Below are 18,005 nucleotides of genomic sequence, written 5' to 3'. Positions count from 1 at the left end.
TTGTTTTTGCTGTACATATTTCTAACAAATTAAACCAAATGCACTAAATATACATGTCAATGGAAATGTAATGCCCATTTTAACTGAAAAGGTGCTGTCTGTAAATGACAGTGCTCTACCACATGAGTGCGCCAAAATGCACCACCACAACACACCCTTACCACTTTCCTGTGGAATAGGCATTGCACATTTGCCACACTTGTGCTTCTTGTATGAGGCTTGTTTCTTTCACAGACCCCATGAGTTCAGTGAAATAAAGCCCATTCAGAAAATTGATCAAGCACAACTGACAACACCACGGGAAAATGGAGTTAGGGGAGTGTATGTAAAGAGCTAGCATAAATGTACAACTCAACAAAAACAGACTGTAATCCTTCGGATTCATAAATATTGACTAGCATTTCCTATTACATATGTATTTAAAAGTTGTATAAAAACAGAAAGTTCTTTCTAACACATGGGTAACATTTTTATAGCCACCTCCATGAAACAAGCCACAAAGAAGGAACATGCACAAATTGAAAACATAATTGTCAACACATTTAAAACTTCCCCACGTCCTTCTTAATTGGCATTCATAAATCTCTGGAAACCGGAATGTTTTCAGTCGGTTGCTACATATTGAAAGATCTGATGTCTCCCGCTGCTCATTATGGAGGCTGTTCTGTTCTCATCCTGCAACCATCGACAGTGACAGATGTCTCGCTGTTTCCCCCAAGCAGAAGGTCAGAGGGTGCTGGCGATATTTAGCAGTGACCACAACGGTTTCCTATGTTTCGTTCCTAAATCCAAGACGCCTTCCTTGTTCTCTTCGCTGTACAAATAAATAAAGGAACCCAGCAGGGCGACAAAGGAACCAAAAGGAGCCCCGGCAAAAATGCTCAATCCATCCCTGCTCCCTTTGTCTCCTTGTGCAAGATCTCTCTTTCCATCCATTCTCTCTTTCTCATTCTCTCCTCACCAGTGCTTTAAATGGGCCGGTACTTACTGGTACTGAGTACTGACACTTTGTTGTTTTCTTTTCTGGAGAAGCAGAGCTTCTGCCTAGACGGAGACAGCACTGGCACTCACAACTGCCCAGCAGTTAACTCCTCCTGGGCCCTGACTGATCCATAGGTCACCTGATTGGCGGGCTGCAGGGTGTGGTCGGGCAGCAGCACCACAGTGCGTGCTGCACTTGTTTATTGCAGGACGCTTCAGGTGGTGTTAAAAGCATCTCCTGAATCGCACCAACTCCTAGGCTGAGGATGTGATTGGAAAGAGGGGGTGACAGGTTATTATTTTTACTCTGTGTATTTGGTCATGTCTGACTGCTGCTTCTCTCATTGTTCTGGGAAATAACAATGAGCTTTTGTTTTCCAGTGAGTGTTAATGTTAACCCATTAGCAGTGAGATGTTGGCATTTGCATCTAAATGGCCACTTCTGCCTTCTCGGCCACTTGGCTATTAACCTCTGCCTACAAGAAAAAAAGAGAGAAAGCCAGGAACTACTTTTTATTTTGCTCCCCACAACTCTGCACTTTGAAATCATTACAAAGGATACACTCAGCAACAGCTTTTGGTATCATGGGGCTTATAGTTTTACATTTAACAGTTTCAACATTGGCTCAGACACCAGTATACAAAGTGTTGTTGGCTAAAATCAGGGTCACTGGAATTATGTGATTCTGTGGCTGTGGCATTTCCTGCATAATTATTGATTTGATGCATATTTATTGTGTCTGTAGAATATAAAAAAAAAATATGTTTCTATTTCTAACGGATCAAAAGTTACTAAAACATTACAACACATTTTCCTTGGCACTAGAAGGCACTTCACAAAGGCTGACTGATCACTACTCAGTTTTCTTATTGTTGTACTTGGTTGTTAGACTGGTACTAATAAAGTGAAATCTTTTCCAGTGTTGCCATTTAAAAAAATGACAAAATAATAAAATATTGCCATCACAAAAAGTGCCACATTGTGCAGCATAATTTGCTTTTTCTTGCCATATAATTTAGTCAACCCCCATAATATGGTTCTCATTTGGCACATGATTCAAGTGGCCCTGGCTAAAATGCCCGAATTGGCAGAAGGTGTTATATGTGACGTGGAGCCACTTGTCAGCTATGTTTTCAAATTATAGAAAATCATCTACTCCATTTCAAAAACTGTTTCATGTGTAAGACCAAAAGTAAGCTTTGTTAACACACTTTTGTAAGCGTTCACTCACTTATATCATGCTTTAAAGCAAACATTGGTAATGTGACTTATTTTCTCTTTTGTCTAGTGGAACATTTTACACCTAGCTTCACAACACAATAAAGGTATAGCATGGGCACCAGCAGCTCATCCTGCCCTAATGCAAATAATAAGTTAAGGCAGGTGGCAGTAGCAGAAGGAATATCACATGATTCCCTCACATACACAGGAAAAGTAGTAACACACTAAACAAACAAACTTATAAGAAGTACAAAACTCTCCTTAGAAAAGGTCAGTCCTTCTATGGAATTACCCTCCATTCATACACAATGAACATGTGCCTACCGTATGTCATATGCTTCCTTGTTCGGTCCATACCTTGCACTGGGAAGCATTTAAGTGTACTACTGCTCACTGATTGTACAACCTCCTAGTTAAAGGCTTCCTAGCTTATGTGTGGTCATGTCACTTATGCAGACATTTATATTCTGCCTTTGGTAAACATATATTAACAGGATCCGGCGGCCTCCAGGTAGCCCACACTCCCCCCGCCAGCTATACACAGACCGACAAGCTTAATTTGTTGGAAGTGGTTTTTATTTAAACACCAATTAACTTCTTTATAGCAAACATAGTCATAAGTCAAGCATAAAAGAACGTTGCATAAATATTTACAATAAATACAAGTCCTGTTAATTAGTGACCATAAATCTTTTTCTGACAGGATCCCTTCCTGTCCTGAACCACCATTGGACCACACAGGTGACCCATATCTCACCTGTATCCCTAGGAGGGGCGGTTACCCTGACTACACCGTTCCTTGTCCTTACGCCCTGGGTTCCGCGCCCCCTCCAAACACCAATCATACTCGGGGTGTACCGGGCGGCCAAGAGCTGGGCACCCCATGGCCCCCCCAAGCGATCTGAACTCCCTTACCCCTTGATCTGGTGTGTGCGTCCGCAGGTTGGCTCAGAACTTCCGGATTCTATCCCTGGTGTCCTCCCGGGGCCCCAACCATGGGGACCCCCCTGTATTTCTAGTCACTTTTATATCTCAATTTCCGCCACAAGGGCGACCAGGGCCCAAAAGGTCCTTCGCCCTCCCCACCTTTAAAAAGACTACGAGCAAAATACCACATGTCATGGATGAATTGATCAGTACCCGCATCTGACAGATGCACCTGGTCTTTGTGAAACGTGTGTGGGCCTTTTAAGAGTTTGTGGGGGATGTTACATAACCTTCCTGGGCCCGGGCAATGTCTGGCCATCTCGGCGTTGATACGGCGTACTGAAACATTGATTGTCCTAGATTTGAACCCCTCTCCCCATTTGCGTCGAGGAACCATATGGGACCAGGCAATTCCTGCCTTTGGGAATTGTTTCGCTAACTTTATGATCTCCAGGAATATTGTTGCTCTTAGTGCCTTTCGACCCAACTGCACCAGGTCGTTGCCTTCTAAGTGGATGATGATAAGATCCGGGGACTGGAGCCCCCCAAAACCCTTTGCTACATTGACCAATCGTTGGAGTTGGGTGATTCCCACATCTTCAATTCTACACCAAAAGAAAGCCATGCCTTGCACCATCGCCGGATTCGACCCATGGAGCTGTTGCACCCGGTATGCCGCCCGTCGAACAAAAGAATGCACCAAAACCCAAACCACATGCTGAGACATTGCACTGAAACGAAAAGAAAAGAGCGTGAGGAGGTCACATACAGAATAACATGCTGACATCATGTTCAGTTCGGGCCGAATGTCTCGCCTATAGCACTCCGATGACCAACGCCTGATTCCTTTTACCGCGGATGCCGACAGGCCCACGGTGGCCACCAGTGTTGCTGCCCCAAAACGAAAGGAATGGGAGGAGTACCCTTTTTGGTCAATCCCTATTGCCCTCAGCGCTAACTTGAACACCTCTAAGAATTGGTAGCGCGAGAGGCAGTCCCCGTTAGAATGGATGAACAAGGCAGAGGAGTCCGACGGAGGGCGGGCTGAGAGGTAAGTATTCGTCAGAGTCACAGGGCAAAGGGGGGAGCCGATTGCGGCACTAAGTGTGATGCACGCTCCTCTTTTGACCTGATCCGTTTTAGATTTCCGCAGGACTATTATTATAAAGCCAGCACTGAATGACACGTCTTCCCTCTGCAACCCTCCCGCATGGTCACCCCTGGAGGAGCCTACCAGTTCGTTGATGCGGAAAGCCCCGTAAAAAGCTACAGAAAATGCCCTGAAAAAAGTGCTGACTCAGCCTTGGAGGAGCAGACGGATGGGAGTGCGCGCAGAATACTCTCCAGCAGGGGGGCAGATACATTGACGCCTAGAATCAGCGCTAACCTGGGCCGTCCTGGCCCAAAACGCAATGGCCTGTTTTATAATAAAAGAGTTCAGGGGTGCCTCCATGTTCTTGATCCTAGCGAAGAAGCATATCGCAGACAGGTAAGCCTTAGCACAAGACACCGGGCGTCCCATGGTTTTTAAATGCTGTAGAAATGCGCAGACTGCTGCCTCGGAGAATACCTCAGAAATATGCTGCACATGTAAAAACCGCCTGTAATGGTAGAAATAATTCTCATATGCCCTCCTAGTACGTGCCGCTAGAGATGTTGCTACTAAATCTGTGTGGGTGGGGCACCACTTTCCCACAGAGATTCTGGGAACTCCGTCATCTTCTCCATTGCCCGGGCAATGGTACCGCAGAAAGTCCTGCATTAATGAGCGAGATAGGGCGTCAGCAGCGTTATTATGAACCCCTGGCACATGCTTAGACCTGTAGGTAATGTGTTGCAAACAAGACAAAATTAAACTCTTTAACAGGCGTAGGACCAGAGGACAAGTAGCCCGTTGGCGATTAATGACTTAAACTACCGCCATGTTGTCGGACCAAAAGATTACAACTCTATTTTTCAATTCCTTCGCCCATATATTGACTGCCACGACAATGGGGAATAATTTCAAAAAAGGCTATGTTCTTTGTCCAACCACACCTAACCCATTCTGCGGGCTAATCTGCCCTGCACCACAGGGGACCCAATATTGCACCAAAACCCAAGCTACCCGCAGAGTCAGTGTACAGGCCCAGTGCAGGGCTGGAAATCGCCTGGTGAGGCCAAATGACAGCCCTGTTGAAATCTCGCAGAAAAACCTCCCACAACCTTAAATCCTCCATGACCTCCAAAGACAACTGTGTGTGGTGATGTTTTTCTGTTAGCCCGGCCATTGACCGAGCAATAGATCTAGAAAAGAGGTCGGGCCAGGGAATGATCCTAGGTGCAAAATTCAGCTGACCCACCAGCACCTGAAGCTGGTGGAGGGTAACTTTTTTATGCAATAGCATTGTGTGAATGGACTCCTTGAACACCTGTAGCTTATCCTGCAGTAAGCGACACTCCCCTGCCATGGAATCAATTTCAATTCCCAAGAAGGTAATGCAAGTAGAGGGACCGGTAGTTTTGTCAGGGGACAAAGGGACCCCGAATTCTTCAAACATTGTGATCAATGCCTGGAGTGCCCACCCGCATTTTGCAGACCTAGGAGGGCCCAAAACTAAGAAATCATCCAAGTAATGAATGACGTCGCAGTGCCCAGTGCGAAGTGAAAAAACCCATTGAAGAAATGTGCTGAACTGCTCAAAGTAACTGCATGATATACTACAACCCATGGGCATGCATTTAACATAGAAATACTTCCCCTGAAATTGGAAACCCAGTAGGTGGTAGTCCTCTGGGTGGACAGGAAGAAGTCTAAAGGCTGACTCAATGGCGGTTTTTGCTAACAGAGCCCCATGGCCTAAAGCCCTGACCTTTTCTAAGGCGTTGTCAACGGATGCATAATGAACAGAGCATAGCTGAGGATCAATGGCATCATTTACTGATGCCCCCGAGGGGCAGATAAATTATGAATCAGTCTGAACTGCCCTGGTTCCCTCTTAGGAACCACACCCAATGGGGAAGAAACAAAGCCTACCGGGGGGGCCCAGAAAGGGGCCCGCTAGCCTACCCAGCGCACATTCTATTGCTAAGTTCTTGGCCGCCACGCGTGGGTTCCGTGGTGCGGAGACTATGTTTTTGCAGTGATTCATCGGTGGAACATTAAATGCTGGGATCCTAAAACCAGAAGAAAAACCTTGAAGAAGTGTCTTTGCAGTATCAGAAACGGGGTAAGCCCGTAACCATGGGAGCAAGGAAACCCACTTGATAGGGGATGGCAAGGGGGGTTCAGTTAGAGGTCTTAATTGCATCTCTACCTCTTTCTTTAGATTTCTTGATGCATTTAAATTCTGGGTCGGAAGGGTGTCCACAAAAGGAACAGTTATGCCTGAACTTGCAGGACCTAGCGGGGCGCGAACACACCTTTCTGTTGAATGCCCAACAGGATCCCTTCTTTTCACCTGAGAATTGCGAACGAAAGGGCTGCCTCCCAGGGACTTTGTTATTAACTCGCTCCAACCAAACATTAACTTCTGTCTGATCCCAACCAATGGAAGGATCTTCCACTTTAGCCCAGCGGAAGTCCCTATCATATTCCAACCAGGCAGACCTCCCAATAGGTGTGCTGAGCCTTCAATATCGTGTTTGCATAGTAAATCAATGAGGTACCCAACTCTGATTTTCTTTTCTAACAATACCGTCATGAATACATTAAAACCAAATAACCAGTTTGTAATGTTCTCCTCTACTTTTGGCTTCCTGTCCCCAGAGGAGGAAGGCTTAGCATCCTTATCTTTAGCATCCACCTCCCTTCTCCTTGCCCTAATTAATGAAAATATGTCCACAAAATCCCCTTTCCAAATTTTTTCTTTTACCTCTGTACTAACGTGTGCTGCCAGATTACCTGGTCTTGATAGTAATGCATCAGTTGACCCTTCCTTTGCAGAATTATCCTGGACTGGATTTTTGCTGATACTGGGCAACACATTTGAAAGTACAGGGGTTGCATTAACTACAGTGGACGGTGTCGGGGTGACACGCGGACTGTTTGATGACGCCTGGGATGTCTTTGAGGGAAGCACTTCCGCCAACGCGTTCACTTGGTGTTTCAGTTCCAATACTGAATTTTGCAAGGAATCATTAGCAACCCAGGGAGTTTTGGGCGGGGGTGTGCTGCTGGCAGGGCCGTTAATGCTGGCTAATAGTCTGGATACCTCTAATAAGGCCTGCCTGGACGAGTTATGTACCTGCGCCTGTTGCTCCCGTGCCTGGGATGTAGGGGGAGGCAAAGGCGGGGCCGCAGGCAACGGCACCACAGGTAGGGGGGCTGGAGGGGCCCCTGACTGCCCTGCGGGTGACAAGGAAGCCAACGATTTACGAATATTCGCTAAGACCTCCTCTACTCCTATAGCCGGTGCTACGGTTGTGCCTACACTTGGGCCCTGCTGCGCGGGTGGAGTAGCTACCACGGGGACCGGAACCACAGTAGGGGCAACCAGCGTCGGAGGACTGACCACTGCAGATTAAACCTGACTAGGGGGAGCGGGAGCTGCTGTCTTCCCATTCTTCCTACCCTTAACTGGGTGAAACGCGGCGCGAGGGGCTACATGGGACCGCTGTGGACGGCTGGACTTTTCCCCACTAACTTCATTATCAGATGCCATGTCACTACTGTCCGTGTCATCATTCCCTAACTTCTCCAAAACCATTTTTAATAACTGGGACAACTCTGGGTCCCACCCTTACCTCTTCGCAGTGATTGCCTTGCTAGGTGGCATGGTGCAATGTACTAACAAAAAGCCACCCAACGGTGAAGTTAAAAAAATTTTTGAGTTTTTTTTTTTTTTTTGGAAAGGTGATGATGATGACCCTGCAAATCAAATGATATATAGCTCTGTTAATTAACAGGACAACAAAGGCACTAGCCTTAACATATAGCCATATAGCGTACAGTCACATATGAATGAATACTGCGTTATGAGTTGTTTGCTTCCTGTAAAAGATTAAGTTCAAATGGTATATTTTTACATTTATTTACTTGATAAATGTGCATTCATACTTGGATGGCAATTAGGTTGCGCACTATAAGCTGTGATGTGTATTAAAACAATGCTCTTCTGGAAGCATAAACATTATGGGGGTCATTCTGACTCCCTCCGGCGGCGGTAACCGCACGCCCGGCGGGAGCCGCCGAATGACCGCACCGCGGTCAAATGACCGCGGCAATCATTCTGAGTTTCCCGCTGGGCTGGCGGGCGACCGCCAGAAGCCCGCCCAGCGGGAAACCCCCTTCCACAAGGATGCCGGCTCCGAATGGAGCCGGCGGAGTGGAAGGGGTGCGACGGGTGCAGTTGCACCCGTCGCGATTTTCAGTGTCTGCGAAAATCTATGTGGGGCCCTGTTAGGGGGCCCCACAACACCCATTCCCGCCAGCCAGGTTCTGGCGGTGAAAACCGCCAGAACCAGGCTGGCGGGAAGGGGGTCGGAATCCCCATGGCGGCGCTGCTTGCAGCGCCGCCGTGGAGGATTCCCTGGGGCAGCGGGAAACCGGCGGGAAACCGGCGGGACACCGCTGGTTTACCGTTTCTGACCGCGGCTGTACCGCCGCGGTCAGAATGCCCATGGAAGCACCGCCAGCCTGTTGGCGGTGCTTCCGCGGTCGTTGGCAGGGTCAGAATGACCCCCTATATTACCAAATCCTGTGCACCTTTATAATTGTTTAGGAAAGAACAACTTTTTGACCCCAACGTGATTTAAACACACAACCTTCTGATCTGGCCGAGAGGATTGCGATCGCGACCCCAGGCTCAAGAAACACAGCTCTGCTACTGCACAGTGCTCCCCCCTCGATGCCCAGGCGGGCACAAGGGCGTGGCGTCACTCGCAAACAATCAAAGTGCCACACACTCCCCTTACGAATAAAAGCTCCTTGAAAACTCGGCGCGCCTCGCACGCACAGAATTGAACTCAAAAATTGCGGCCAAGCACGGGGATAAATTACCATTAGAAAACAGCCTTGCAGGTCAGTTAACTCAATCTAGAGGCGCCCCTCGATACCCGCAGCCCGCATCGAGCGCGCAGAACTGCAACGCGCGATACTTACAAATTCTTCCTTGATTCAAACAGGGGTTAAATACCCATAGCCTGGCGTAACAACTAAATAAAATTAAAATCATCTCGAAAACGTGGCGCGCCTCGCACACACAGAATTGAACTCACAAAATTGCGGCCAAGCACGGGGCTACATTACCATTAGAAAACAGCCTTCCGGGACAGTTAACTCAAACTAGAGATGCCCCTCAATACCCGCGGCACACATCGAACGCGCAGAACTGCAGCGCGTGATACTTACAAATTCCTCCTTGATTCAAATGAATCCCGAACACCGCACGCGCTTCACTGGCACCTCCTTCCTGGCTCCGACTTCGGCTCCGGATCCCCGACCGCCTTAACAGCTTCAGCAACCGACCAACGGAGATTCTCCAAAGGAAGAAATCATCCAAAAAAGGGAGTGCCGACAATTGCGGGCTCCGCACGAACCCGGCCGTCGCAAACAAAAAGAAGGACGAACCTTCTTGTGGGGGCTCTTAAATATTAAATAGCCCCCCACCGGTTTGCGGCGGCCGGATCCGGCCGGCAGCCCACGGAGCCGCAACATACACCCCTCAAAGCACGTCTGCCCCCACACCTCGTGAGGGGTGGGGGCGGAAGCCCCGGCCAGCCCTGTGCACCTCCGGTGCGTAAGGAGAGCATTAGGCCTCGGAGGCCCCGTCTCCTAACGGGCCACGCACCCCCACTTTGGGGGGGGGGGGCACTTTGCCCAATTGCTTGTGGTGCACTAAAATGTGTTTACAGATGTCTCATGCAACAAGATTAAAAGCAGGAGGGCTTAGCAGAGGATCCTACTTCTTTTTTCCACTGAGACATTTTGGTGCTCAAATATAGCCACTGTGGGGTCTCGTGCCTTTCCCAAGAATATATGTCGCACAAATATTGTGAAACAATACTGCTTCAAAGGACATGCTCACCAGCCTTAGAAGGGAGGCTTGTGGGACTATGGGGTAAATTTCCCCAAGGCCCAATCCACGAATACCTTGAAAAGTGCTATTGTCAAGTCTGTTGGCACTTGCAGCATGTTTCACATGGTGAGTCACTGTACTCGTAGGCCGCACTTTGAAACAAGCCATGCTAAGCTGCACTTGCCGATGACTGGGTGTGGTAAGCAAGAGTTCATAGGCCTTGAGACCCCAAACAACACCCCTAAAACCAAAGCATTTCCTTCCTCACTACCAGCACCATTACGGCAGTGGTAGCAAGCAGTTTTTGGCAGCAGTAGCAAGCCAATCTTCCCTCTCACACAGATGGCAAAACGTGCAATCTTGCATTTCGTACAGAACAGATCTAGCAGGGCAAACAAAAACTAGCTTTCAGCTCTCACAGAACATGGAAATGAAAGGCATGAGTGACATGTATGCAACAAATAGATCTCGGGAGGGGCAGTTAAGTCACTGAGATAAAGGTAGCGGTAGATGAACTAGTGAATATGTGATTAACTACATTATTCTCCCTTAGAAGATATTCCAAGTAGCATCTGGAAAATCCTGCTGCTATCATTCTGCTGTTTGTGTTGATTCTTTTGTGTTATATTTCCTGAGAAGTAGCCCTCACCTAGTAGGTCATTGTTCTTTGGAGCAGCCTTCCCACTGCATAGCTCACTATGCTTTAGAAAAGCATAAGGGTGTCAACCTCTTTGAAAAAAAAATGAAAGCACATGCGCCAGATGCTGTGCAATCCCAGGCTTGATGGTGCACCTTTTCAAAAAGTTGAGGGTCATTAGGGGGGAGCAGAGCTTGTGCTGCAATCAGCAAACACAGAGCAGTGTCTTCACGCGCTAGTATGATCGAATAGCATGTGCACGCGGTTAACCATAGCTTGCATCGCCATCTTGCTGATTACACGCCACTTCCCATTTGCTGAGTATGTTATGCTGAGTCAGAATATGCAGGCTGTTGTGTGCATAATCTATCTGCCTGTCCTGGTCTCTTCTGGCATATCACCTGTGATTTGGAGCAGGCTGCTCATGTGGCATTTTAAGAGCCGCATCTGCTGGTGGAGTGTCTGACTTCAGACGTCTGCACCTGCATGACAGCAAGACCCTTCTAGACAGATGTACTCTGAAGAAGAAGGGGGTTACGTGGGCCCATCCGTTCACAGACAAACAGACGTTGCAGCCTTAGCCTTCCAAGAGATCAGCCAAGCGCCTGAGGTGGCCTTTGGACTAACTTACTTATAAAGCGCTATCTTCTAATCAAGCTCTCAGATTCTGACAACTGCAAGGTGGCATGACGACAGACTTATGGACTGCCCCAAATTCCTGCTGTTATCTCCTAATGATTGGTCTCTCGAGTCAGAATCCTTCATAGCAGTAGAACAAAAGATACCACAAAAGAAAGCCTTCAGATACTCAAGATGATACTCAAGATGAGAACTGTGTGTATCAATCAATGGTGAATCAGGTGCAACTGCACCTGGGGCACCATCAATATCAAATTGTATGATTGCAGACTGCGCAAATAAAATACATACATCTGTGCTATTTTGTGTGGCAACATTATGAACATTTGTGTGTATGAATACCTCTGCATGTATTTATCTGTGCTTTTATTAGTCTGGGTTTATTTTGCTTGCGTACCACTTTGTTTATATCTGAGAATAGGGGGTTGTCTGTCTTTCTGAGGTAATCTGGGACATTTCTGCTATACAGAGGAGGTGAGATATTTTAATGGAGGAATATTTCCAGCATTTGCATACACTGGTCTTCAGTGGACATATAAAGTGTGTGCATTGCAGCATCTGTGCAATTATATTAATTTAACAACCACTTCAAATTTGGAACATTTGACAAATAAAAAATATATCGTGGATATGTTCAGTGGATTGGCTGGGTTTCGTATTTGCAGTTAAATGTGAACAGATGCTCCTCACAAACCCACGGTCCCTTTATAAGGCGTATCCAAATTTTTGTTCTGTGACATACCAATTATGCCATAGTCCTTAAATAAAAAAAGAAAATGGAGTCTGCTATCCTCTGATTGGGTAGCAAGAGACAACCAACACTGATGTGCGGTGGGCCCTTGGCACTCCAAGGATCCATTGGCATTGCCACCAATACTGAGTACACCTGGGTAGAAAGATCAGCACTGCACACAACTAGTGCTTTGTCTTACCTGGCATTTTGGTCAAATGGAGTAGAAGCCTGTCAACTGCTCCAGTTCAAGACAGAGAAAGGGATGAGAGGGCGGGGCAGAATGATATAGAAAGAAGGGGTAGTGAGAGGCAAAGATTGCAACAAGAGATGAAAGAAACTCTCGAAAGGCGAGGAAGAGAACGAAGAAAGAGAACTGAGTGTAGAAAGAGAGCAACAGAAGAGGGAGTGATAAGACAAGGGAGAGTAAGACTGACTAGGCAGAGGAGAAGAAGGGGCAAATATATTGAGAGCAAAAACAGGTGCAAGAAGTGAGGGGAAGAAAGAAGAAATAAATATGGGAAAGGTTTAGACATGTGAGACAGATAAAAGGCAAGGGGTGAGATTAAATGGTCACTGGAAAGAGGTGTTTCGTGGGTCGAAAGGGAGGGACAGCAGCGGAGCGGGGAGAGGGCTGGAGGAATGCAAAGGAAGTGTGTGTGGAAACCATTCAGCAACGCATCACAAAGGGAGTCTTTCGGAAATTTCGGAGATTTCGCTTGGCCTTCTTGCTACTCTAGCAGAACATTTAAGAGGTTAATTATTTGAACGCGAGCCCTGTAAGAAGTTTGGAGCGATGTAATTCAATCTGTTCTAATACAGCCACCTGTCTGCAGCTCTCATTTAAATGCTGGTCCATGAACCATTATACAGGCTATGGATGCAATTTTAAAACCTGTTTCAAATGGAAAACATAATTTTTTCAGATAGTTTTATTGTCATCCGTAAATACCTCACAGCGTCAATCTTCAAAGCAGCTGGTCCTGTGCTACGCAGCTTTCAATGGCGCATTCCCCTGCCCCTTCCGTACACATCTGTGGGGATGAGCCTCAGTGTCCATGCTCAAGCCTTTGTGCATAACTGCGCCAGTACCTATGGCTTCGGCTTGAGGCCAGAGGCCAACAAGGAACAAGGAAAGTGAAAGCTAGTGGACATCCTAGCAGTTCTGAGCTCCCGAGTCTGGCACGGCCTGGGGACTCAGTTGAGTATTAATGTCTTGTAGAGTCTAAAAAACAAGGACTAACATGTTTCTGCCCTCTCTAAGTGCTGGAAAGTCAGGGGCATTCGTCAGGGTCTAGGATCCCCTAGATAGGGCAGCTAATAGGCATGCTCGCTAGGTGTAAGGAGAAGGGAAAGAGGCCTACCTGAACAGGTGGTTCATATTATGGTAGGTCTAAAGGATAAATTAATAAACTACAATCAGGAAATTGGAGTCCCCATTCCATTTTAACCCTACCTGCGTACACCTGTATTAAAAATACCCAACCAGTACTGGTGATACGTACGGTATTCTTATTCCTAACCTCATCTGGATCCCTGTTATTTATCCAGTAAGATTTATTTCAGCACTCCCTCGACTGTTCCTTTAACAACGAGGTTGAGTCCGCCCAGGTAGTGCTATCTTACCTGGGTGGGGCTAGGTGGTCAAATGATGAAGCATGACACTATAATGTGTGTGAGACCACCTAGTCCGTAAAGGGAACTCCCTCTTCTGAGACACAACCATAGTTATTCTTTCACGCACACCTCCATCTAGTATTTATCTACACCTAACTGGTACGAGTATCTGAGGACGCACTAATCCAGCTGCACCCTCCTTTCCGACCTCACACTTCCAGTGGTTTATGGATTTGTATTTTTTGCTTTGGGAGTACGTGTGGGGCGGCAGGACTCCCGCCACTCTCTTTTGTGTTTTGATGCTCGTAAGATCTGCCAACCTCCTAATTAGAAAGTTTAGCATTATGCAGGTTTCTTTCACAAATTGCCCACAGTATCAATAATTGTGCATAATGTAAAAATACAAATGTCTTTCATGTGTCATGTGTGCAGAGGCAAATCCCACACGCAAAATTTGAAAGTCATTTTTAAAGTTACCCTTTTGTACATGCATAGGCAAAAAGAATATTTTACAGACAGCAGACCTGATGCTGCATTATTGTGCATAGTTACACACCCAGAAAACCTCAAATTAAATGCTTGTCTTCAAACCATGCACTTAGCCCTGCCCACATGCCCACTCCATGTGTTAAATTAGGTTAGTATCTGCTCTCTTCTCCCTCTCTGGCCACTTTCTCTCTACTTGTCCCTGCCTTCCCCTCCTTTAAAACGGACCTCCCTGTACCAAAAACAGCCCATCTAGTCCAGAAACTAAGGCAGAGCCTCATATACTTCTGTCACTCACTCCCCCAGAACCCTATGTGCATTTTTCAACTGGGTGTCAACTAGTATGTATTCAATAATTTACATAGTAACACAAGATAAACAGTTATTAGTATTCACTGCATGTTTGGTATAGCTCAATTTGGTTCACAAAATGCTGATCATTTGTGTAAAAGTAAGTATATTACACAAAACCCATTTTGCCAGTATTTTTACTAACTTTACTCCACAAAAGTAGATCTCGTTCATAAACGCCAATTCAATGCATCTTTATTCCGTTCCAACAACCAAAAAACATGCAAATAAAATAAACCATCCATCAAAAATTACACCTAAAAAAATTATTTTTTTTCCAAATCCCAGTAGCAGCTGCTAAGAATCGACTCCCAACAGAAAGTACTAAACGGGAAAACGGTCTCTTTAAATGTAAAAGAGCAGGGTTGCATTGCGCACATTTAGCATTTTAGAGGTATAAAAAGCTTTTTACACTTTAACTCATAAAAATTTGCAGAAAGGCATAGAGTGCAAAGTGCATTGTAAAATATAAAATCCAACATAATTTACGAACCAATATTTTTCCGGATTCCAGCAGCAGTAGCTATATATCAACTCACAGCAAAACATACTGGGAAGAAGCGAACGTACATCCGTAAATATAAAAGTTCAGGTTCACATTGTACAACATCAGCATTATACGTTTAAAGAACATCTTACACGGTAACATAAAATTTTTAGAAAAGCATAAAGTGCATTGTAGAGATACATTGTTGCAGTGACAAAAGCAGATACTGTCATTAGGTCTTCGGTCCAAAGGTAGGTAATACTGCACAGCTTCTAGCCAAAACCGTAACAACAAATGTTGGCCCCATGAGTCAAAGATGTTAAGAACATATTATTCTATTTTAGGAGTCGTTTTAACCAAAATATACAATTTGACTGTAGGTCTAGTCAACTCAGAGATTTCACTCTCCTGACTTCTTAGCTGGAAAAAAGCGGTCTTAGCCAATAACTTGCCCCTTTTGGTGATAGTCTCAGGTGACTCAAACAAATCTACTCTAGCTAGCTGTATGCAGAGAGAGTTGATATGTCGAAGCCATATTGACCTACTATACAGCTCCATGGATAATAGATCTTTAATGATCTGCCTATTTAAAATGGTTTGCAGATTACACCAGTTAGAAATCCCATACTAAGAGGGGCGCAAGGTAGATTTTGTCTATCAAGTAAGTACCCTAATCTCCTCATGATAAGAACAGTGTGTGTGCAAGACTGAGGAACAGACAAAAAATATTTTTTTCAATCTGTAGAGGACTAGGATTATTGTAGCCCCATACACCAACACCACAGCAGGCATTTAGATTGCTATCTATATGCTATATGCTATGTGCTTATTTCTATTTTCCGTGCAAAATAAAAAAAAAAAACAGCTGAAAAAGATTGTGCAAAGGACTTTTGCTTAAGTCTTACCAGCTCCTTCCAGGAAGGTCGAATATTTAGGGCCTGTCCCAAACTAGAAAAGGCCGTGACCTTCTCTAAAAAACGCCCTTCATATAAAACCTCCCAATTTGACATTTTCTTTCACCATTGACCAAAGCAAAAGTTTTGTTAAATTTCCTACCGAGGAACCTTTTATTGATAAGAGACAAATCCATCAAGAACCTCTTTTAGAGCATTGCCTGTTCTACCAGTAAAACAGCATCATCTGCATTTAATATAATTGGCAAAGACCCAGAGGTTACATGGACGTTATAGTTAGGTTATGAATTTACTCATACAAAACCGTAGAAATTCAGCAGTCATAGGTACCTCAGCTAACTATAACTGGTGCTCCTGCAACGCACTGCTTATGACCTCACATATTACATAACTCATGACATGGTCAGTGACATCACTGATAACATCTCATATGATATCATTGATGACATCCTCCAGTGAGTGTAAGTGGATGTATCTATGTGTGAATGGGTGTGTGAGTGTGTCTATGGGTGAATGAGTGGTTGAATCATTTGCTGTATGGGAGACTGAGTGGATGCTTCAGTTTCTGTATAGGTGAGCAAGTGTCTGTGTGAGCAGCTGCATTTCATTTAGTGAGTGGGTCTGTGGGTGGCTGCATGTGTGAGTGAGTGGGTGTCAGAGTGGTTGTCTGGGTAAGTGAAAGGGTGTCACTGTTTTGGTGAGTGACTGGTGAGTCTCTTACTGTATGGCTGTAAGTATAACTAAGTGGCTGTGTCAGTGACTGGATGCGAGAGTCAGTGGGTGTATGAGTAGCTGTATCGTAAATTGAGTGGGTGAGTCAATTTTTATATAGGATAGTGAGTGGATGTGTGAGAACTTGTGTTGGTCAGTGAGTGGCTGTGTGAATGGCTGTATGGGTGACTGAGTGGGTATGTAAGTGTCTGTTCATGTGAGTGATTTGGTGTGTGAATAGTTGTATAGTTGAGTGATTGCATATGTAAGTGACTGTAAGGAGTCAGTGACTGTGTCAGCGACTGTATGAGTGAGTGTGTGCGTGTGTCAGTGTTTCTCCAGCTGATTAACTGGTTGTGTCACCAGAATAGTGATCCATTAATGGGCAGCGTGAGTATGAGTGGGTGTGTCAGTGGGTGTATGAGTGGGTGTGTAAGTAACTGTATGAGTCTGTGAATACCTCATTTAGCAGTGTATGGGTGAGTGAGTGGTTGTGTCAGTGGCTGTTTGACTGAATGAATGTCTGTATATCACTAATCTTATGCACCTCTGAATAAGTATGTGAATAGATGTGTGTGTGTGTGTGGGTACTCAAGAGTTTGTATCAGCAAATGAGTGGGTGTTTGTGTGAATGATGTAATCAGTGATGTAATATGAGTTGTCATGAGTGATGTCACTGACCATGTCATGAGTGATGTAATATGTGAGGTCAGTGCATTACAGGAGCGCCAGTTATAGTTAGCTAAGGTACCTATAACTGCTGAATATCTACTTGTTGTAGGATTAAATTCTGACCCCAACTATAACGTCCATCTAACCTTTGTTTTTTTAGTGAATTTCTAAGGCTTTTTAAATTCTATTTCCTAAATATAACTTACCTGTAACCTTAATTTTTTTCAGTGACTTTCTATGGTTTATTTAATGAATAGTAATTTTAATTACTATACGTTAATTCAACCACTGCAGCAAGGTGGTGGATGGCCACAGGGGCTGGCCTCCGGCTGGCCCTGGAGCCAACCCCTATAAGCACATAACCGTGCACGTCCTTCCCCCATTTGCATAGGAGGTTGCCCGCAAGACCTGGCCTGCAGCCAGACCCTGCAGCCAACACTCCCCAACCACCCAAACCTACGCTGCGCACAGCCCTTTCTCCGTGCAAGGCAGGAGTTACCCGCAGATTCTCTAGGTGTGAGAATAGATGTGAGAGGGTGTATCTGAGGGTGAGAATGGCTGTCAGATTGTCTGTCTGGGTGTGAGAGTGCATACATCAGTGTTTTAGTGAGTGCGTCAGTCTGTGCGTGGTCT

The 18,005-nt window shown here is 45.6% G+C and overlaps 1 long non-coding RNA gene across 1 annotated transcript; it reads right to left on the bottom strand.

Annotated features, from left to right (window-relative positions):
• Nucleotides 1-2,761: 2,761 nt before the first annotated feature.
• LOC138259975 (uncharacterized) lies at nucleotides 2,762-9,775 on the bottom strand. Its single transcript, XR_011198780.1, has 2 exons — nucleotides 9,462-9,775; nucleotides 2,762-3,861 (listed from the first exon to the last, which is right to left on the bottom strand). It is a non-coding gene; the product is annotated as an uncharacterized lncRNA (long non-coding RNA).
• Nucleotides 9,776-18,005: the final 8,230 nt, after the last annotated feature.

The sequence above is a fragment of the Pleurodeles waltl genome, chromosome 9 (genome assembly GCF_031143425.1).
Source record: "Pleurodeles waltl isolate 20211129_DDA chromosome 9, aPleWal1.hap1.20221129, whole genome shotgun sequence".
Classification (NCBI taxonomy): Eukaryota; Metazoa; Chordata; class Amphibia; order Caudata; family Salamandridae; genus Pleurodeles; species Pleurodeles waltl.
Note: the sequence above shows the minus strand (reverse complement) of the source record. Positions and strands in the feature narration are given on the sequence as shown.